General features: G+C 37.5%; 1 protein-coding gene across 1 annotated transcript in view; it reads left to right on the top strand.

Annotated features, from left to right (window-relative positions):
• The window catches only part of LOC124605414 (myrosinase 1-like), a 184106-nt gene that overhangs the window by 148756 nt on the left and 21683 nt on the right, over positions 1-13667 (top strand). The gene's annotated exons all lie outside the window — the stretch shown is intronic.

Below are 13667 nucleotides of genomic sequence, written 5' to 3'. Positions count from 1 at the left end.
ATAATATATATAATAAATATTGTAGAATATTACAGCAGTGTTGTGCGTGTTTTCATTCATAATGTATAAAGTGTTCTACCAAGCACCGATGGAACAATTAATGCAAAAGGAGTATTAATAACCAAAACATTTTGTGACTATCCACCATAGGGAAATTAAAGTAATACCTTCTTTAGGTAGATTTTAGCAAAAATTTTACTTCCAGCTAACTTAGCCATAATATCCTCCACTTGGGAAAACGGATACATCTCCACACTCGTTTGTATGTTAATTGTGGCTTTTAAGTCGCCACAGATTCAAAGAGATCCATCTGTTTTCTTAATGAGCACTATCAGTGTAACCTATTAGCTATTCGTGGTTGGGTCGATGGCTCCTTCTTCTTGTAGTTGTTCCAATTTCAAATAAAATTTATCTCTCAAAGTAAAAAGTAAGTTATGGCCATTGCACAACTTAAGTATCGCTGTAGACTTCAGCTTCATATGTTGTTGTTGTGGTCTTCAGTCCTGAGACTGGTTTGATGCAGCTCTCCATGCTATTCTATCCTGTTCAAGCTTCTTCATCTCCCCATACCTACTGCAACCTACAGCCGTCTGAATCGGTTTAGTGTATTCATCTCTTGGTCTCCCTCTACGGTTTTTACCCTCCACGCTGCCCTCCAATACTAAATTGGTTATCTCTTATGCCTCAGAACATGTCCTACCAACTGATCCCTTCTTCTAGTCAAGTTGTGCCACAAACTTCTCTTCTCCCCAATCCTATTCAATACCTTCTCATTAATTATATGATCTTCCCATCTAATCTTCACCATTCCTCTGTAGCACCACATTTCGAAAGCTTCTATTCTCTTCTTGTCCAAACTAGTTATCGTCCATGTTTCACTTCCATACATAGCTACACTCCATACAAATACTTTCAGAAACGACTTCCTGACACTTAAATATATACTCGATGTTAACAAATTTCTCTTCTTCAGAAACGCTTTCCTTGCTATTGCAGTCTACATTTTATATCCTCTCTACTTCGACCATCATCAGTTATTTTGCTCCCCAAATAGCAAAACTCCTTTACTACTTTAAGTGTGTCATTTCTTAATCTAGTTCCCTCAGCATCACCCGACTTAATTCGACTACATTCCATTACCCTTGTTTTGCTTTTGTTGATGTTCATCTTATGTCCTCCTTTCAAGACACTATCCATTCCGTTCAACTGCTCTTCTATGTCCTTTGCTGTCTCTGACAGAATTACAATGTCTCGGCGAACCTCAAAGTTTTTTTTTTTTTTTTTTTTTTCTCCATGGATTTTAATACCTACTCCGAATTTTTCTTTCGTTTCCTTCACTGCTTTCTCAATATACAGATTGAATAACATCGGGGAGAGGCTACAACCCTGTCTCACTCCGTTCCCAACCACTGCTTCCCTTTCATGCCCCTCGACTCTTATAACTGCCATCTGGTTTCTCTACAAATTGTAAATAGCCTTTCGTTATTTCTTCTTCATGCATTTTAATACCTACTCCGAATTATTCTTTTGTTTCCTTCACCGCTTGCTCAATATAAAGATTGAATAACTTCACAGAGAGGCTACAACCCTATCTCACTCCCTTCCCAACCACTGCTTCCCTTTCATGCCCCTCGACTCTTATACCTGACATCTGGTTTCTGTACAAACTGTAAATAGCCTTTCGTTCCCTGTGTTTTACCCCTGCCACCTTCAGAATTTGAAAGAGAGTATTCCAGCTAACATTGTCAAAAGCTTTCTCTAAGTCTACAAATGCTAGAAACGTAGGTTTGCCTTTCCTTAATCTAGCTTCTAAGATAAGTCGTAGGGTCAGTATTGCCTCGTGTGTTCCAATATTTCTACGGAATCCAAACTGATCTTCCCCGAGGTCGGCTTCTACTAGTTTTTCCATTTGTCTGTAGAGAACTCGCGTTAGTATTTTGCAGCTGTGACTTATTAAACTGATAGTTCTGTAATTTTCACATCTGTCAGCACCTGCTTTCTTTGGGATTGGAATTATTATATTCTTCTTGAAGTCTGAGGGTATTTCGGCTGTCTCATACATCTTGCTCACCAGATGGTAGAGTTTTGTCAGGACTGGCTCTCCCAAGGCCGTCAGTAGTTCTAATGAAATGATGTCTACTTCCAGGGCCTTGTTTCGACTCAGGTCTTTCAGTGCTCTGTCAAACTCTTCACGCAGTATCATATCTCCCATTTCATCTTCACCTACCTCGTCTTCCATTTCCATAATATTGTCCTCAAGTACATCGCCCTTGTATAGACCCTCTATATACTCCTTCCACCTTTCTGCTTTCCCTTCTTTGTTTAGAACTAGGTTTCCATCTGAGCTCTTGATATTCATACAAGTGGTTCTCTTTTCGCCAAAGGTCTCTTTAATTTTCCTGTAGGCAGTATCTATCTTACCCCTCGTGAGACAAGCCTCTACATACTTACATTTGTCCTCTAGCCATCCCTGCTTAGCCGTTTTGCACTTCCTGTCTCACTTGTGAGACGTTTGTATTCCTTTTTGACTGCTTCATTTACTGCATTTTTATATTTTCTCCTTTCATCAATTAAATTCAATATTTCTTCTGTTACCCAAGGATTTCTACTAGTCCTCGTCTTTTTACCTACTAGACCCTCTGCTGCCTTGACTACTTCATCTCTCAAAGGTACCCATACTTCTTCCACTGTATTTCTTTCCCCTATTGCTGTCAATTGTTTCCTTATGCTCTCCCTGAAACTGTGTACAACCTCTGGTTTAGTCAGTTTATCCAGGTCCCATCTCCTTAAATTCCCACCTTTTTTGCAGTTTCTTCAGTTTTAATCTACAGTTCATAACCAATAGATTGTGGTCAGAGTCCACATCTGCCCCTGGAAATGTCTTACAATTTAAAACCTGGTTCCTAAATCTCTGTCTCACCATTATATAATCCATCTGAAACCTGTCAGTATCTCCATTCTTCTTCCATGTGTACAACCTTCTTTTACGATTCTTGAACCAAGTGTTAGCTATGATTAAGTTGTGCTCTGTGCAAAATTCTATCAGGCGGCTTCTTCTTTCATTTCTTACCCCCAATCCATATGCACCTACTACGTTTCCTTCTCTCCCTTTTCCTACTACCGAATTCCAGTCACCCATGACTATTCAACTTTCGTCTCCCTTCACTATCTGAATAATTTCTTTTATTTCATCATACGTTTCTTCAATTTCTTCGTCATCTGCAGAGCTAGTAGGCATATAAACTTGTACTACTGTAGTAGGCGTGGGCTTTGTGTCTATCTTGGCCACAATAATGCGTTCACTACGCTGTTTGTAGTAGATTACCTGTACTCCTATTTTTTTATTCATTATTAAACCAACTCCTGCATTACCCCTATTTGACATTGTATTTATAACCCTGTATTCGCCTGAACAAAAGAATTGTTCCTCCTGCCAGCGAACTCCACTAATTCCTACTATATCTAACTTTAACCTATCCATTTCCCTTTTTAAATTTTCTAACCTACCTGCTCGATTAAGGGATCTGACATTCGACGCTCCGATCTGTAGAACGCCAATTTTCTTTCTCCTGATAACGACGTCCTCCTGACTAGTCCCCGCCCGGAGATCCGAATGGGGGACTATTTTACCTCCGGAATATTTTACCCAAGAGGATGCCATCATCATTTTACCATACAGTAAAGCTGCATGCCCTCGGGAAAAATTACGGCTTTAGTTTCCCCTTGCTTTCAGCCATTCACAGTACCAGCACAGCAAGGCCATTTTGGTTAGTGTTACAAGGCCAGATCAGTCAATCATCCAGACTGTTGCCCCTGCAACTACTGAAAAGGCTGCTGCCCCTCTTCAGGAACCACACGTTTGTCTGGCCTCTCAACAGGTACCCCTCCGTTGTGGTTGCACCTACGGTACGGCTATCTGTATCGCTGAGGCACTCAAGCCTCCCCACCAACGGCAAGGTCCATGATTCTTTGGGGGGGGGGGGGGGGGCAGCTTGAATTGTTAAATACAGCTTGATATGTGTTTAACAATTTCTGACACCTGCAGTTTAGCGATCAAAAATCACCTTGTACTTGCTTAATAATTCCATAACACCAATGTGTGCCACCATAGCCCCACTTGACTAGCATGGTAGTGTGCCTCAACGCCCAGCTTAAGGAAACAGATCCAGACCTAGTAATATCATTAGCTGAGACTTCCTGGCAGACTCGAACTCGGGACCTTTGCCTTTCGCGGGCAAGTGCTCTACCGTCTGACCTATCCAAGCACGACTCACACCCCATCCTCAAAGCTTTACTTTTGCCAGTACCTCATCTCCCACCTTCCAAACTTTACAGAAGCTCTCCTGCAAACCCCGCAGAATTAGCTTCCTGCACCGTGACAACAACATTCCATACTGAGACCACAGTATCTTTACACTGCATATTAGCAGAGAACTGGTCGCATATTGTAATGCTACCATTACTAAAACTAGTTTATGTACTGTTAAATGGCCATAACTGAGATGAGCCTACTGCCAATACGTTTGCAAATTGGAAAGTGTGGAAGATGAGCCTGATTCAATTTGAAATGAAACAGGAGTTCCATTGATTTCACTTGTAAATCTAAAGATTTTGTGCTACATGGCAAGATCGCACTGACTTGAAAATGTTCGTAAAAATGAGCACTATAAGTCTTGAGCACTACCCAAACTTGTGTTAAGACATGTGCCATTCTATTTAAGTCTATGTGTAAAATTAAACCCTTTGGTGTTATAACACTTATTATAACAATATATATGTATATAATATGTGTAATATGCCAGTTCTGAGTACAAGTTTGGCAATTTCATCAACAAAAGCTCCTGCATTATTAATTTGAATGTTATGCATCAGTTGTCAAACATCTGATATATTTACCACAATATGTTCTGTGCCTGTGTTATATTATTATCAAGTGCTATAAAACAAAGAAACAAATCAGTACTTCACAATACTACAGAAACTGACAACTACGTATATATTTAAACCATCCCATAGTACATCACAGCCTAAAGCTAATATGCCATTTAGCACCATCTGAAGTAAATAGTCAGTACCAAACATGTACAATTGAACATAAACACTCTTCTTTAAACATCTGGTGTTAGCACATCATGCTCTCACAATGGTCATTAGTAAACTAAAGGCAGCTGCCTTTACTTACCAAAGAGGGCACTATCCTATAAGACATATATCACAGCCCCAAATGATGCTACTGTCTACTGTAAAATCTTTGGAGATTATATGTCAAATCCAGCAAATTATAAAAACCAACACTGCATCTACACTGATACGTGTGCAGCCATATAAAATGACCAACAAAACATATCAAACGTAATACCACTAATTAGAATAAGTTGGTGGTTGCTTCTCAACAACAAAGGCATTAAAACTGCATTCAGGACGGGAGCACAGGCTGAAGCATAAGACTGGCATAGGGAGAAAGTGGACGGGGAAAGAGGGAGTTTATGAAATAAAGTGTGGTGATAGTGAAATAAGTACACAGGGCAAACTGGAATAAATTTTAAAGTAAGGTTTTAACAGTTTAATAATAAAGAGAATGGCTCATTGGTGATGACAAGCATCCACTGGATAACATCACAGAGAGCTCCAGGCTATTTCATCTTATAGATAAAGGGTGATTGCTGTCAAATTTAGAGAGAGCTAACATTTTTCACTCTTTAAAAGAGAAATGCATTAGCATATTAATAAGAAAACTTAAGTGTCCAAAGGGCATTTCTGGGCTCACCTTAGTGATATCCCATTTGAGAAGCAACCAGAGCCGCAAAGTCTGAGGCATCTTGTCACAGTCCGGGTGGCTCCCCCCGTCGGAGGTTCGAGTCCTCTCTTAGGCATGGGTGTGTGTGTGTGTGTGTTGTACATAGCGTAAGTTATTTTAAGTTATATTAAGTAGTGCGTAAGCTTAGGGACCGATGACCTCAGTAGTTTGGTCCCATAAGACCTTACCACAAATTTCCAATTTCCAAGCAACCAGGAACATATTCTAATTAGCAGCATTATGTTTAATACATTCTGTTCTTCATTCTATATGGTTGCATACATTGTAACATAAGAGTACACATTGTAACATAAGTGTAGTAATGGTTTTTAGAATTTGCTGAACTTGAAATACCGGTATAATGTTCAAAGATTTTACAATAGACAGTAGAGTTGTTGGGGGCTTTGATACATGTGTCATAGGACAGTAGGCTACTATCTTAGGTATGTAAAAGCAGTTGCCTTTAGTTTATAACTGACCCATGTGAGAGTATGATGTGCCAGTATGAGATATTCAAGGAATAGTTTTCATGTTGACAATGCATGTTTACTGCTGGCTTTTCACTTTCAGTAACACCCAATGCCACAGTAGCTTTAAGGTATGTTATACTACACAGTGATATAAATATATACATAGTTGTCGGGACACATAGTACTGCAATGCATTGATTTGTATCCTTACAGCATTTGATAATGGGATAATACAGTCCTAAAATATGTTGTGGTAAATATATCACACATTTGCCAACTGGTACATAGCATTCTCAATACCGGGGCATGAGACAGTTGTACGATGGCTTTATAAAAATAAAAAGCCACTGCATCTTCTGCATATTTTGTAACAACTTTTTCCCTTGCATTGAAACGTCTATCAATGAAGTTTCCATACTGAAATGTACAAGTGCCATTTTCCACCCTGCAGTCCGTCTCTTTAGCTGAATGGTCAGTGTGTCCGATGATTGTGTGGATGACCCAGATTTTATTCCTGGTTGGAGGACTTATATGGGGTGCACTGAATCTTGTGAGGAAAACTGAGGAACTGCTCAACTGATTACTAACAGATCGAAAGTTGAAAAAACCCTTCAAGAGTAGTATGTTCACCACATATCCCTCCTCTGATGCCACCATTGGCAGAGAATAATAAGGCAGTCAGTTGACTTGATTAGCTCACGTAGGGCCACAATGCATAACTTTACTTTTTCTTCACCTTTGCAAGCAAAAGCTGTTGTCTCAGTTTATCAACGTAACTACACAACTGCGAACTGGCAGTTTCATCATATTTATTACAAGTACAGTAAATACAGCTCTAAAGCTCATGTGAAGTATCAACATAAACATATAAGTCCAATAGAGATTACTTGGTCAAAAAGACCCAGATTTTAAGTCCATCCAAGTGGCACGGGCAGGCAGGGTGTCATCCAGCAAATAGGTGCTCTCAGACCACAGTAGAGCTCTCAGTGACATTCGTATACTAAATGTTGACAACTCATTGGTAACTCAAAGACAACTCATTGTCATTTGGTTCATACACTCTCTCCCCCCTTTCCAATACACAACAAGTGATAGCCCACTGTCACACTCCAGTTCAGTGCATGTGATGCCTTTTGAAAGGTAGTGTGGTAATGCTGGTTTCCTCTGGCTGTGTTGGCGCCGTCTGTGACCCTTACCTGAACTATGTGGTGGTTATGCTGTTCATGTCTGCCAAGCAGGCAACCCTGCAGATATGACTGTATCCTGGGAGGTCACAATGCTCTGTACCACTGGGATATGTGGACTGTAGTCCGGGTGAATAAGGAACAGAATGAAAACTTCAGACCAATTCAAATGGTTATAAGCACTATGGGACTTAACATCTGAGATCATCAGTCCCCTAGACTTAGAACTACTTAAACCTAATTAACCTAAGGACATCACACACATCCATACCCGAAGCAGGATTCAAACCTGCGACCATAGCAGCAGCGCGGTTCCAGAATGAAGTGCCTAAAACCACTCAGCCACACCGGCCAGCAAAACTTCAGACATTTATTAATTATAAACATGGAGTTGATAAATGAAATAATCTTTCAAAATGAGGTTTATCTTACCACAAAGCCATCCACAATTTTACAATTAAGAAAGCATAGAATTAGTTACCAAAGTGATTTTAAGAAACCAGGCAAATCAGTGCAAAGAAAGTAGTATGAAATTTGTACAAACATCATACTACAACAAACTGTGCTGGGAGCTTCTTAGATGGAATTCTCAGAATACAAGATTCAATGCATAATTTCTGTATGGGCCATTAAAACAGATTAGATAAGGCATTAACTTTGGCCATCTGAAAAATAACAAATATTAGCGTTCACTGAATAATGATTACTTGCCAATGAGACAGTTTTTCCATCACTACTAAAAATAAAGTTTGCAGAGTGGAGTTTCTATGTAGTATAAAAGTTGACTTTAACTGTTTTTTCGGCAGTTATTATAAGACTGTTGGATCTGAAACGGTGTGTTAAATTTTGTATTATAACTCCAGCTGTTTCTTGTATGATGACCTTATATCATGCCCCATGAAATGATGTAGCATATACATAAATGATTGATGCTGCACATCTCATGGATAGCAGGCAAGAGAGACAAATAGTTTACAAATTATGAATCAGCATGTTTCAACAGAATCTCATTGGGATATCTGTGTCATTTGCAGAAAGGATAGTCGTCCCATTAGTTATTTTTTCTACTAAGTCATTTACATAAAGAATGAAGACAATGGCCCCGAGTACGACAATTGAGGACTTTCAGATCTGAGTCTTTGTGCATTACCATAAAAATGGAGTTTTTTGTTCCTTTGCATCCTTTAATTTTATTTAAGTGGTTCATTAATGATCATGGAGATAAGAATGGATCCACCTGATGCTAGGTCTTAAATTCCATAATTATTTAGTTTCTGCAACAGAATATCACATTAGTTACAGAAAAAGCTTTAATAAGATCAAGGACTATCCCAGAAACATGTTTTTTATTGCCTACTGTACTTAGTATTTCAAATAGGAAGGCAAAACTAGCTTACTGGTTTGGAGTGCAGCAAGCTGGCTGACTACTGCTGGACCAAAAGCATGAATGCCAAATGTTCCACATAAATGGAAGTCAATAGCCAAGAAATTCAAACTAAACACACCAGTAGACACTCCACGTAGTAAAGACTTATGTAGCAAAACTACTGGCTATATATCATTTCCCATGACATGATGTAGCATATACATAAATGATTGATGCTGCACATCTCACGGATAGCAGGTAAGAGAGACAATTAAGCTTTGGGACATGCACCAAAGGATGACATCACCGTGTGGTACTAAATCACTTAAATCATTCCATTTTATAGCACTCACTGCCATACTCACAAAATATTTCTCTCAAAACCCAATTAATACACCAGAAAAACAGCAAACAAGTCAATGGTCTCAATTTTGTCTCTCTTCTCGCCTCTCATTGGTAAAGTATGGCTTCTGGCTACATGAAAAGTGTGCAAAAGTGAACCTAAAATTCATAAATGATAATTTCTTGTGGTGCTGCCAGGATTGTTTAAGGACCTGTTTAAGTGAAGAAAAGGCTGAACTCCAAAGTGAAGTAACTGCAAAAGAAACTGTTATTCAAATGCTGCAGAAAGAAATTGAATCCCTCAAGGATGACTTAGCTTTAGTAAATGAAAACAGCGAACTTAACGCCAAAAAGATTGTGTCTGCGGGGACTACATTAGCAGAAACGATGAAAATCTGTGGATGCAGGGTCCCATCAGCTCAGTAACTATTTCAAAAATATTACAAATTCAAGACAAAACATCGAAAAAGAAGAGAACAAAAATTACAAAGCCATTTTAATCCATGTTGGAACAAACTCCCTCCGAGGATACAGCAAAGAGGAAATTATTAACGAATGAAAAAATATAATCCGATCAGCCAGAAAAATTTACCCTGCTTCCAGGATAGTGATCAGCAGAATCATAAACAAGAGGTTGGTGAGTGACAGCTATATAAATCGAATTAATGAGTGTTGCAGAATTAATGAGTGTTGTGACAGAGTAAGTGCAATATTTATAAACTCAAGTAAGTTTTTGGGCAAGGAATGTCTAGCCAAGGATGGACTGCATCTAAACAAACTAGGATCGATGACCTTCAGCAAAATGTTTATGGATGTTTGTAAAACCATGAAAACTAAGGGAAACTAATATTCACTGGAGGGGATGTAAAATAAAAATGCCTGTTAGCTGAAAAGAAATCTGGTAAAGAGTGTTTAAGAAAGTGTACGCTTAATACCATTAAAACAAGCAAAAGTTCTTATTTCATGCACTGGAATATAAATGGCTTAAGTTCTAAATCTTCCAGCAGCCTAAGCCACAAACTCCATGAGTTACAAATTCTTCTCTCAGAATGTAAAAACATAAAAATTATTTGTTTAAATGGACACTGGCTTAGTTCTAATACAATAAATATTATAAATAAAATTGAAAACTTCGATGTTGCAACCAGCTATTGCAGGGAGAAAAAATCTCACATAGGTTGCTGCGTACTCCTGGACTCTTCTATAAGCTATGAAGTGAAAACAGATTTTCATTGTTTATATGAAGATTGCATATTCGAAAGTTGTTGCATAGAGCTTAAAGACCTTAATATTTTGATCATTTCAATTTATAGAATTCCAGAAAGGGCTTTAGTCACGCCATTCCTCTCTAAATTCCAGTGTTTGCTAGATAAACTAAAGAAGGAAAAGAAGAAAGAAATTTTAATAGCAGAAGATTTTAATATAAACACTGCAAATGACAATAAAGAATCAACAACATTTATTGATTCAATTAAAAAGTCTGGTTTTAAGCTAAATTTTTTGGAGTTCACCAGAGAAAATATTCACTCAGCAACGTGCATCAACAACATTGTAACAAATTACTACTTTGGTAATGTACATAAATTCTGTCTAGACTTAGGACTTTCTGATCACTCAGCCTTATTTGTGTCACTGCCAAAAACTGATAAACATAATATAAGAAAAACATATATCAAAAGAAGTTTCAGTAAAGCAAATACTGAAATATTCTACGCAAAACTAAGTAAAGTGGTGTTTTGGGGATGGTGTTTCAACAAGTGATAACTTTAGTACATTCTTAAACAGTTCTCTTGAAGTGTTTATTGAAACTTTCCCACCAAGGTCATATTGCAACAAAACATTGAGCAAGATAAGATGGATCACACCAGGAACAAAAATATCAAGTGAGAGGAAAAGGAAGCTACGCAATCAACTGAAGTACAACAAAGATCCTGGTTTTGTAAAGTGTTAGAAACTATAAAACTATTTTTCAAAAGTTGTGGAAGCTTCAAAACAAATGGCAAATAACAAATTCATTCTAGGTCAGAAAAATAAAACAAGAGCTGTATGGTCTGTAATTAAGTCTGAATTAGGTGTCCAAAATCATAAACAAGACATTTTAGAAATCAAACTTAAAGAAAAATCGGTTGTAAATCCATCTCAAATATCTGAGTGCTTCAATGAGTACTTCATAAATGTAGCAAAATCTGTTTCAGACATGGCAAATTATGGGCAGAAAGTAAATGGTTTTGGGTTAAAAGGCAATACCAGTTAATGTCTCAAAAATTCAACACAGTCTCAGCAAAATTTGTTGAAAATGTCATACTCTCCTTAAAAGACAAAAACTCTGCTGGCTGGGATGGGATACCCACCAAAATAATAAAAAAAGGTTACAGCATAATAGCTCATCCTCTCTCTCTCATAATAAACAAATCCTCTGAAGAAGATTACTTCCCTGATCTCTTGAAATAAGCAGAAGTAAAACCATTGTTTAAAAAAAGGTTCAAAAGATGATATGGGAAATTATAGCCCCATCTCTATACTCCCTGTCATATCAAAAATATTTGAAAAAACTGCTGCTTTACAGATACAAAACTTCATCACACAGAATGATACCATTTCACACAACCAATTTGGCTTCCAACAAGGCAAAAACACAGTAGATGCGATAAATGAATTTATCAAAAAAATTACTTAATCACTAGATAGGAAAGCTAAGGTCACCTGTATATTCGGTGATCTTACAAAAGCACTTGACTCTGTAAAACATGCCCTGATGCTTTTCAAACTCAACAGGCATGGAATAAGGGATGTTGCTTTGGAATGGTTTGAATCATATCTCTTGGAGAGGAAACAAAGGGTAGTAATCACATCAAATGTAGCACATCACTTCTCCAAGTGGAAAACTGTGTCACAAGGTGTTCCTCAAGGCTTAATGCTTGGACCTATTTTATTCCTGTCCTATGTAAATGACTTGCCTCTCAATATAAATACGCATTTAACTTTGTTTGCAGATGATTCTTCTGCCCTAGTTGAAAATGAAAATTCTGGCAATATACCACAGAGTGTCATGAATACATTAAGTAAGCTGGAAACATGATTCAGTCAAAATGGCTTAAGGCTAAACATTTCAAAAAACCCACATGATGGGTTTTAAAACCAAACATTCAAAAACTGAAGAAACCGTGTCATTCACAACAATTAAAAAATAGAAGAACTTGACTCAGTCTGGTTCCTGGGAATAAACTTAGACAGAACTTCGAGTTGGAATTCTCATATAGAATATCTAGCAAATAAATTAAGCAGTCTTGCATTTGAAATGGAAATTTTAGCCTGAGCCTCTGATATGGCCACCAGGAAAATAGCACATTATAGCTACTTTGAATCGGTTATTCAATATGGAATAATTCATTGGGGAAACTTGGGAAATGTTACGCGAATTTTAAAGTTGCAAAAAAGAATCATTCGCAACATATGCTCTGCACAGCCGAGGGCATCATGTCGACCATTATTTAAAAACCTAAAAATATTAACTGTCCCCTCTTTATACATCTTTGAGGTGGTTTTTTTTCCTATGCCCCAGAGCTGATCTATTAAAAAAAAATCATTTTGAGCACTCATATGACACAAGACATAAAGAGAACTTTATGCTCACCTCTCATCACTTAAAACTGCATGCTCAGACTCCTTAGTATATAGCCATGAAAATTCACAACACAATAGAAGTGTGTGACATAATGAATATGAAGATAAATATTTTAAAAAGCAAGTTGCATGATTTTCTAATTGAAAAATGCTACTACTCTGTGGAAGATTATATGAAAGTGAAGTGATACTTTGAGCTGGACCGCTAAAATGGAATAAAAATTTATGATAGTTATAGTAGATGTAAATACTGTAAGTTTGACAAATTGCAAGTAAGTAAACGCTCCACAAAGTATTATTGTAAATGTGACAAAATTTTGAATAGGAAAATTGTAACCTTGACATGTCTCCTGTACATCTGACATATGTTCTGAAATTGTGTATGTTATGAGATGAATAAAACACATTTCACATTTCAAAGATCATCCCATTGGCTATGCAAACTGACATGTTGCTGACCTATGAGCAGTAGATAAGCACTGCCATGATGGCCAGTGGCCCTATTCTAGCTAGACTTATTTTAAAAATGTTGTACTCTTTTAAACAAAATTCTTTCACATAAAGCTGACAAGCATTTCCTATTGAACTGAACAAGCGAGTGCTTCTTCATTCCTTGTCAATGAACATCTCATGGCAGGAAAGGCAGCCCCATAACAGCTAGAGAATAAAAGAAGTGACTATTTGACATCCTGAGCTGAAGCTAAGATGATGTATTACTGCGAGAATGTGCAAAATAAACCAACCCAAAAAGTCTCTAAAGGAAACTGACTTTCTGCCCCTGAAGTAGACAGATTTGTGTATTGTGTGTAACATCAATTTTTTGAAAAAAATATTGCAGACATAAACAGTTTCTAAAATATAACATCATCATTACATATGATTTT

Source organism: Schistocerca americana, chromosome 1 (genome assembly GCF_021461395.2).
Source record: "Schistocerca americana isolate TAMUIC-IGC-003095 chromosome 1, iqSchAmer2.1, whole genome shotgun sequence".
Taxonomy (NCBI): domain Eukaryota; kingdom Metazoa; phylum Arthropoda; class Insecta; order Orthoptera; family Acrididae; genus Schistocerca; species Schistocerca americana.
Note: the sequence above shows the minus strand (reverse complement) of the source record. Positions and strands in the feature narration are given on the sequence as shown.